General features: G+C 28.6%; 1 protein-coding gene across 1 annotated transcript in view; it reads right to left on the bottom strand.

Moving 5' to 3' along the window:
* LOC106790482 (glycine-rich cell wall structural protein 1-like) overlaps positions 1–7548 on the bottom strand; it is a 33115-nt gene extending 25567 nt beyond the window's left edge. Inside the window, exon 1 of the mRNA XM_014755419.1 lies at positions 6546–7548. The gene's annotated coding sequence lies outside the window, so the exon portion shown is untranslated. The remainder of the gene's footprint in view (positions 1–6545) is intronic.
* Positions 7549–8982: the final 1434 nt, after the last annotated feature.

The following is an 8982-nucleotide window of genomic DNA, read 5'->3' as shown; positions in this document are numbered from 1 at the left end:
CAAAACTTTTCAAAGAAATTACAAAGATGGACAATTTACAGTATTACATTCTCTGACATTTCTGTAGATCAAAGTATTCTTGTTATTCTTCTCTGGCGTGTATTCTTGTCTTCTTTCAAGTTTCCTACGCGAATTTATTATATCGGGGATAGAAAGAAAGACGGATAATTTTATTCGGTAACGAGCTCTGCACACTAGGTTCTACCTTTTCGCGGTTTAGTTCTAATCTTAGCGAATTAAAGAGCTTTATTTATGTATATACGAGAATACGCAAGTGTTTGTATGTGTGTGTGTGTGTGTACGTATCTGTATATAGTATATATATATGTATATAATCAGTGTTAACATGTCTGTTAAGGTTTAACGAGAAATGTTTGTAAGGAAAGATTAGAGATACTATTTTTCTTCCTTCTAACATTTGAAATTACTGCTGTTTAATTATTCATTTAGGTTTCATTCCATTCTTTTTCTTTTTTCTTTTTTTTTTTTATACGAAAGATATAAGATTAAGTCAGTTTAATATATTCATCAGGTAACATATATATTTGTACACGGATATATACATTTGTTTAATGAAGAATTAAATTGTTAATAAAAATTGACGAAAAATATTATGGGATAACACGTTGCTTTTATTTCTATAAATTTATCAAGAATGATTATGCATTAAAAGATTTTGTTATTTATAGGTGAATACAGAGTAATGTTATTTGTTTTTCTTTTTTTATTTTTTTGTTTTTTTGTTTGAGAAAGTAATTTTACATATTAATTGCGAAAAGAAATGAATGAACGGTAATTACAGGTTAAAATCACTCATAACTATATTAATCTTCTTGGAAGATATCCAAATGATCTTCTTACGTTCTACTAATGTAGACAACCAGCCAAATTAACCAGACACATTTAATGATATTATTCAGGATTATATTGTAAGAGAAATATTATTTAATTAATCCGAATTATATTATATTATTACTTTAAATTAAAGAATGAAATATTCATCTGTGTGATTTTCCAAAGAAAACCATAAAAATTCCACACGCAAACATCTAACGTATTATAGTATATTAGTAATAAAGTGAATGAGTATGAAATAAGGTGTTACACATACAGGTTATAAGTATACGTATACGTATACGTATATAATAGTGTGTATAGTAACCACTAGGTACTATTACAACTAGGGGTGGACTTTTGTGTTAACAGTGCAGTTAAATTAGCGTGGCACGTATCAAGGATACGAGGGGACCACCTGAAAGGGATTTGGAAAAGCACGAAGGGTGGTGTGGTGTGGTGTGGTGTGGGTTGGTAAAATGCGACAAAAAAAAAAGAAGAGATAGAAAAAAGGGAAAAAAAAGAATTATAAAAAAGATGAAGAAAGAAAAGAAAAAAAAAAGAAAAGAAAAGAGAAGAGAAAGGAGGAACAAAAATACCGGAGAAATGTGTATACGAAAGAAAAAAGAAAAAAAAAAAGAAAAAAGAAAAGGCAGAAAGAAAAAGAGAGGGAGGGAAAGGAAAGGAGGAAGGAAAGGGKGAAAAAAAAAAAAAAAAGAATCGTTCGTCTTCCCTTAACGGAGAGTCAACTCCGTTTCGTAATGCGCGTTCTTAACGAGAAAACGCCTCCAGAGAAGAAGTACCCCGGCGCCCTATTCATCGAGCTGTTTCACTCAGCTTTCTCTTATACGTACACACACACACACACACACACACATATATAGAAATATATATATATATATATATATAGATATAGATATACAAGTGGTGATCCAAATAAAGTATTACAAGTTGTCTTCTCTCATAAAACTAATAAAGATACAAAATTTTGTTTTCAAAATACTTTTAATTAAATGACAGAATAAAGCTAATATTTTTCTATGCACCCCCTCCCCCAATGGATGTTTATTTTATTTATTTCTTTATGTTTTTGTTGGTGGGTGGGGGGGGGGTGTTTAATAAACTTTTAGAAAAGGATTTAAATGGTGAGTATTTTTTTTATGAGAATTATTTTCAATATTAATATTTTTAAATTACTTTTTTATCTGAATGTTTAACACGTTTAATTTGGAATTATTTTCTTCTTGATATAGTCTCTCCCTTTTTTTTTTCTTTTTTTTTATTATTATAATACATATATGTAAATGTGTTCTATATATATATATATGTAGAAGGTGGAACGAATAAAGTGTTGCAAGTAATAATATTAAGAAAAATTAGTAAAGATAGAGATTGAATTTTCCTCAGTAATTAAATAGTACGATAAGGTTAATACATTAGAGTATGCAATATACAATATTTTCTTCTTAAGTGACTTTAAAATGAAGAAGAAAGTCTGTGTGCACCTTAAATTCTTTTAAATAGAGAACATAACATTTATTTATTAATATTATCATAAAAAAAAAACTAAATAACAATTACTTGAATTAATTCTTTTTTCTTCTTTTTTTTTATTATATATATTTATATAATATCCACGTGTAGAGATATTACACAAATCAATACGAAGTTGATATATTCATTAGTCTCTTGAATACTTTACTTGTACCACCCTATGTACATATATATATATATATATACGTACACACATACATATATTTATCTAGCAATATTAAAGCTTACCAGCGTATACCCATGGGTCATGTTGCAATCGAGACGAGACTTCTTGAAAGCGTAGAAGAATCTCACGTTTCTAAAGCGTTAAGTCGATTTCCGAAGAATTAACGATACTTCGATACTAACACAGATAAATATAACAAGTAGATGTGTAAAGCCTTATATGATCGTAATCGTCAAACGTTTCCTTTAAAAGAAACTTTTACATCCTTTTCACCACCCACCACCCCCTTCCTTCCCTTCTCCATAAGTAAAGATTTTATATTTATTTCTTCTCAAAAAAAAAAACAAAACTACTACTACTACTACTACTACTATACTAGAATGATATTTAATATATATATATAGAAATTTGTTAAAGAAAATTATGCGACTACGATTGGATAATAGTTGGTGTACTTCTTTAACGAATACGTATCGATCGTTACGAAGAATACTTGTATACATGTATACATGTACATACATACATACATAAGTATACATACTTACTTACGTAAGAAGTAAATTCTCTTGAGAAAATGCTTCGTAATGACGCTTTCAAAAGATACCAATGTCTTCATCCCCTTTTCTCAAATTTTAACTTTGATAAATTTCATCTTTTTATTAGATAACCACGATTATATATTTATATATATGTACATATGTATGTATGTATGCATAATAGAATCATTCTTCGAAATGGACTTCTTCGATGATGATGATGATGATGATGATGATGATGATGATGATGACAATGATCGAGATATTTTCTTTAATGGGATTTTTAATCGTTCAATTTTCTATCTACTTTATTATTATTCCACTACTATCTTCTATCTATATCTTTTTCTTCCCATTTTATTCCCATAAATACGATAATAGATGGGAACATTTGGCAAGCGACGAAATCGCAACAATACTGAGAGGTGAAATAAGAATTTTAAAGAAAAAGAAAAAAAAGTAAAAGGGACGTACTAAAGTGCCAGCAGACACTTTTTCTTCAAGACCCTTTTGGCCTATAGTAATGTTCACCCTCGGCATTATGCGATATTACGAGGAGGGGCAAGAAAAAAAGAAAAAGAACAAAGTTAAAAAGAGAAAGAATGTATAAAAGAGAGAAAGAGAAAATGTATTATTTATTTGATCACACTGTAAAATCTCTCTTGCGAAGAGATTACGAGAGATAATATTCTTTTCTTTTTTCTTTTTTTCTTTGTTTTTTTTTTTTTTTTTTATAGATAAATGCTAACTTATTTTAATAAAAATGTGACACCGATCAAGAGAAAAAGGTAGATAGAACATTTAATGTAGATTTGAGAATATACTGTTCTCTTTTTTTTATACGTAAGATTAGAGATTTGTGACCTCGAAGTATCTTTTTTTTTCATTTCTTTTTATATCTCTCAAAAAAAGTATTACAAAATTTTTTATATTCCAAATAGGAAATAATCACACGATAATTATCACGAAAGTATTGTTATTTGATATGATCATAATTGTATAATTAAATTCTATCGATTGTTAGAAACATTGAATCTATTGAAAATAATTGAAATTAAATAACAATCGAGAAATCTATCTATCTAATTTTATTCGATAATAAAAAAAAAAGACAAAAAACCTTTTTATTTTCGAAAATATAATCATCGTCAAAACGTAATAATGAAAATCACGTTCATTGTGTGATACACACGAAAAAGAAAGTAATCATAAAATAATCGATTCACTTCTCATTTTCTTCCTTTTACTCCTTTTACTTTTTCTTCTTTTTTAATATACAGAGAGAGAGAGAGTGAGAGAAATAAAAAAAAGAAAATGGATGGTACGACGATCATGATACCACCCCCCTATCGTCATTGAAAATCTAAAAGTCAAATTACACAAAGACTTTTACGTGAATCCAATTATTAATATTCAATGGGAGAATTCGTGGAATAAAGAAAAAAAGATTATTGAAAACAGGGGGGTGGGGGTGGAGGGGTGGGGGTAGTCGCAGGGCGAATTTTACAGAACGTCTTCGGGTGCGAGTAAAAAAAAAAAAAGAAAACAGATATAAGATGATCGAGATGATACGAAAATTAGTTTTCTCTCGTTCTACCCTTCCCCTCTTCTCCAGCAGCCCCTAACTCACCCCCTGTTATTCGCTCTCTTAAAAGATAGAACGGGTTAAATCGATGCCACTCGCATAATCGAATTTTGAATCCTCTCAGCGACCCGTAAATTAATTAAAATGTCGTTCGAGAGAGAGAGCACTACACCCCCGTCCCCACCCCCACACCCTAACCATCCCTTATATATTTATAAAATAATTCGAGTGACGATACTTGGACTGAACGCATTTTCTTTCATTTTAATTATGCAAAATGCAAGAGATTGTTAAGAAACAAATTTTGTATCATTGATTAAAAACAAATGATTTTACCTTTCGTATTAATTTTCTTTCATGAAATAAAACTACCCCCCACCCCCTCTCCACCCCATATTTAAGCTATATATTTTTGTGTTGAATTTAGTGACTTAAAATTCGTCAAATGAAATCTTTCTGTCCAATTTGTTTCGTTCGAATTTAACAGGTGACGTGTGTGTGTGTGTGTGATGGTAAGGGGGTAATAAGGGGGTGTCAAGGAAGAACTGAATTTGTTTTTTTCTTCTTCTAAATTCTACACAATTTTATGGTTTTCAACACCGTGTTAGAATCAAAACTTTGAAATCCTTAACCTTCTAGTGTGCTTAGTCGACAACTTTTGAAAACCCTTTTCGTTTGTTTAAGCTTTCAAACTTTTGCAGTCCTTTTCTCGTGTAAAGGTTACAAACTTTTTCGACCAATTGAAGCTTATTAAAGGGAAGGAGGGGAAGAACTTTCTGAGAAGAACAGTCTGTACGTTATATACATTTATTTTCTTTGCAATTAAATTGTAAGTTAACAAAAATAAATATGTAATTTTTTCATTTGAAACTAATTGGTATATAAGAAATGCATTTACCTTTGATGTATCAAACAACAGTTTCAATAAAAAAAAAAAAATGATTTTAGCATGAACTGAACAACAACTCACTTTTACTCCCCCTTAGTGTATTCTCTTCATATATATATATGTATTTATACTTAATTAATATACTTATGTAATAATGTAATTATGATAATGGGATTTAATGAAAAGATTGCGAGGTATATCAATAAAAATTGTTGATAAAATTGAACGAGATAAATTTTTGTTTAGAAAATCTATACAATGTGTTAATTACTCAAACGTTTTATTTAAATTTTAAAATAATATCTTCAACACATAATTTACATTATTCTATTTCTATTATCTTCTTTGTCTATTCGAGCTTAGCAACAGCAACAAAAAGTTTGCTATAAAAGTAATGAAGGGTAGAAAAAAAAATTGAAAGACATACAGAGATAGAGAGAGAGAGAGAGAAAGAGAGAGAAAGGGAAAGAAAGAAAATGAATATGGAAGCATCTAGAAAGAAAACGTGGTAGTATCATTGAAATTACAAGGGTGCTTTTTAAAAATCTCCTTTCGCGAAATGGAAAAATATTTAAGTTTTTCTTATCTTATATATCCTTGTGATAGAAAGAGTTAAAAGAAGAAGAAGGAAGAAAAATAAAAGAAAAACAAGAAAATTTGAAATAATTAAAGATGAAGAAAGTGAGAGAGAAAGAGAGTAAAGAAAGTGTAAAGGAAATGATGTGAGAGAGAGAGAGAGAAGAGAAAAAAGAAAAAAGAAAAAGAAAAACAATGTTTAAAAGTTTGTACGCGCGAGTATTTGTGAAATCGATATTTAAAAGAAAAAGAACAAAAAAATATGATAATCTTTCGTTTTTAACGTTAAAAAACTTAGGAATACGTTCGTTCGAGTACGTTGAACTCTCACTGTCTCAAGAGAGAGAAAGAGAAAGAGTATCTTACAGTTTCGTTGCATAATTCAAAGCCTTTCATTACACTTACCTACGTGGTTGCTGAAATCTATCTCGATAGTCCTTTGATAAATCACATTCAAGAGAAATCCACCTTGAAATTCAGGATCGAACCCAATAGTCAGTCAGTCCTTTTTTTTCTTCTTTTTCCAATAAAAGAAAAAATTCGAAAGAAAGAGAGAGAGAAAGAGAAGAATAAAAATAAGATGAAAGTGGACAACAGTGTATATAGAACTTTTTATAAAAATCAAAAAAAAGTTTCCATTTTAAAGTTCACCTTAAAGTGTTGTATTCTCTCTGTTTGTTTTAAACAAAACAAAAAAAAAAAAAATAAAAAGATATACTCTTTTTTGGACACTTGAACACTCGACAATTTTGATCTCTCGTTGTGATAACGAGTGTTAAATTATCTGTGTGTGTGTGTGTGTGTGTGTTTGTATGTTGTAAGTTTCTTTGTGTAGAAATATTGAACGTTATTTTCAATAATCTTATTGTTCAACGATCAAAATGATCGAATTCTTCTCGATATGATGATGATGATGATCATAATAATAATAATAATAATGATGATGATGATGATGACGATGATCACGAGTTATCTCGATCCATGATTCATTGTGATTGATATTTCAATTGTAATCTTCGATCGATGCTGAAGAACATTTTATTTCTCTTGTGTCATACTTCTTCTTTGGTTCTTTTTCTTCCTTCTTTTCTTGCTTGTTTTTTTTTAGTGAAATCAATTTTACAACGACAAAAAAAGAAAATGGAGAAAATATATCGCTGATTTTTTTTTAATAATTTACGTAAAATTCGTAAACACTTTTGATTAAAATAATCCACGACACTGTTAGCGTTCTCTTCTCGGTTATTATTATTATTATTGTTTCTTCCTTGGATTTTTTTTTTTTTTTTAAATTGTTTTACATACTTCACCCTTTTCTCCTATTTTCAGAGATATAAATTGTACGATACTAGAAGCAATTTCATGAAATATTCGTATATTAATTCGATTAACTTTCAACGTTTCGATGTTATCTTCTTCTTTTTTTTTTTTTTTAATTCTTCACGACGATTATTAAATAATAATAATATTTATCTATTAAAAAAAATATATATATATATATATATATAGAATCTTGCGTTAAAGAAATTTTCAACGGATAGAGGAGATTAGAATATGACGAATCTTAGCAGGGGGGGGTGGGTGAAGGGGGGTAGAATCTATTTGAAAATATATTTAAAGTTTTTTTTTTTTTTTTAAATTCTTTTACAAACGTCGGATAACTTTCAAATTCCACTTTTGTCCTATTTCTTATCAATAGTTTTTCAAAATCTTCTTCTATCTTTATCTCTCTCTCTCTCTTTATTTCTTTCCGTAGTCCTTTGATTCTTTCTTCTTTATCTCGTGAAAACTAAATTCCAAATATCTAAAGAAAAATAAGAATAAATAAATAAATTGTTCGTTCGTTCTTCGAAATTCATGTAAATCTTCTGTTCAGTATTTCGTTAAAACGTTCGTTTTTAACTATTAACTCTTTCACGTATTCTATTTCGTAATTCATTTTTTTTTTTACTATTTCGTCTAATCAATTTTTACGACACTCACGCACACGCATAGACATACACACTCTCGTACATGCACGCACGTGCGTATGATTAATAAATTCGATCGAATTTCTTTTGGATCATCGAAATCATTTTCAAAGTTCATTCAAAATGTTCACGTTTATCTTTTCCTTCTATTGTATTTTTTATCAACGAGTATATATGTGTGTGTGTGTGTATTTCCTATTCGAATAAATGGAATTTGTTGGACAATCAATGGGAATAAATAAATAAATAAATAAATAAATAAGAAAATAAGGTTAGAAATGTAATTCTGTGAAAAAGCATCAACGAGTGTTTTAAGCTTTCATCAAAGAATGCTAAAAAATCTTGTTTCTTTTCAAATTCGATTTATCTCAATTTCTCTTGAAATAAATTCAACGAAACGGAGAGAAAAGAAAGAAAGGAAATAAAGGAAAGGAAAAGAAAAGAAAAAAAACTGAATAAATCTTTCGATCTTGTTGATCCACACAAAATTCTTTAACCTTTAACCCTTCCTTCGTTTAATCTCTATTACTCCGAATACTCTTTTCTCAATTTCACGCTAATTAATTAAATTCAAAGATACCAGAAAAAAAACAAAGGAATATATAAAGATAGATCGTAAAATAAACTAATAAATAAATCATACGAAAAAAAGAAAAGAAAAGAAAAGAAAAGACAAATTATTAAACTAATATTTCATTAAATCCTATAAAATAAAAATGAATTTATGTGGTTACTGTGGCTTTGTACAAATTTTCTATCGTAATGTCAAAACCTTGTAGTAATTAAATAAAAATTCACATATCCATATATATATACACACACAGTTAAATATAATATCAGTAGCCCTATTCGTACGCGTATTAATTAATTCG

This window comes from Polistes canadensis, unplaced genomic scaffold (assembly GCF_001313835.1).
Source record: "Polistes canadensis isolate GaletaPanama2010 unplaced genomic scaffold, ASM131383v1 scaffold_241, whole genome shotgun sequence".
NCBI lineage: Eukaryota > Metazoa > Arthropoda > Insecta > Hymenoptera > Vespidae > Polistes > Polistes canadensis.
Note: the sequence above shows the minus strand (reverse complement) of the source record. Positions and strands in the feature narration are given on the sequence as shown.